Genomic DNA, 990 nt, shown 5'->3' with positions numbered 1-990 from the left:
CACCCAGAGCTACTACGTCTTAAAGTGCTGCACTGCTTACCCACAGCCAGATGGGGGTGAATCTGGAATTCACGTCCAAGTCTGAAAACCAAAAGACCTTTCCTCGGCTTTTCAGCCTCCAGAATTCACTGCATTGCTTGTCTCTGGCCTCTCCCATAAGGTGTGGCAAGATTTTCCTTTGGGGTCTTGTCAGAAAGACAGCCTGGCAAAGAAAGTAATGGGGGAAGCCAGAGGGGAAATTGACCTAACTGCAGGAAGGAAGGGACTAGATTCCCGATTCACAGCCCCAACAGAGAAAACCCCAGTTTGGCCTCATGGTCACGTGGAAATCTAAGCACAAGTAATTGCTAATTCCTAGACCACAAAGCCGGTCTCGGTACTATGCCCCCAACTCCCATACGCCAACATCCTCTGAAAGAAGCGCTTCCCCTCCTTCCCTGTCCAGGATGAGCAGGACTCTGGGTTCAGGGAAGAGGTGGTCCATGACTTTGCACCGTATCTAAGACTTCGGGAGGAAGAACAATACCGGACCCCCAGACACCACATGGCTTCCCAGGTCAGGCAATGAGCGCTGGCTGCTCCCAGGAGTCCATATCAAACCTCCGGTTGCTGCGAAGACCGGACTGGTCCAGACACATGGAAAAGTGTTTTAGACCCTTATGTCCTCAGACAAGACCCCTAGTACCCCCAGGACCTTATGGGACCCAGGAATTAACATGGCTGCTGAAGCTCAGGCCCAGAAAGGCAGAGCTGGTAGCAGTGGGGCAGGAGACCTGGGAACCCTCCTCATTCCGCCTCTTCTTCACTGTGACCCCTTAGACAAGGCCAACTCCTTGGCCTCAAGGATTGTTTGTTGAATAAAAACATGAAATGTGCTTTCTGGATATGTTTTCTCACATGAAATGAAAATCATAGTAAAACACCCACATCGCAACAGGGTTTGGGAAACCCTCTGAAGATGCAATTCTCAGGGTCTGGGCATTCTACAGA

Source organism: Prionailurus bengalensis, chromosome B3 (genome assembly GCF_016509475.1).
Source record: "Prionailurus bengalensis isolate Pbe53 chromosome B3, Fcat_Pben_1.1_paternal_pri, whole genome shotgun sequence".
NCBI classification, from domain to species: Eukaryota; Metazoa; Chordata; class Mammalia; order Carnivora; family Felidae; genus Prionailurus; species Prionailurus bengalensis.
The sequence above is the reverse complement of the archived record's forward strand: the minus strand, read 5'-3'. Positions refer to the sequence as shown.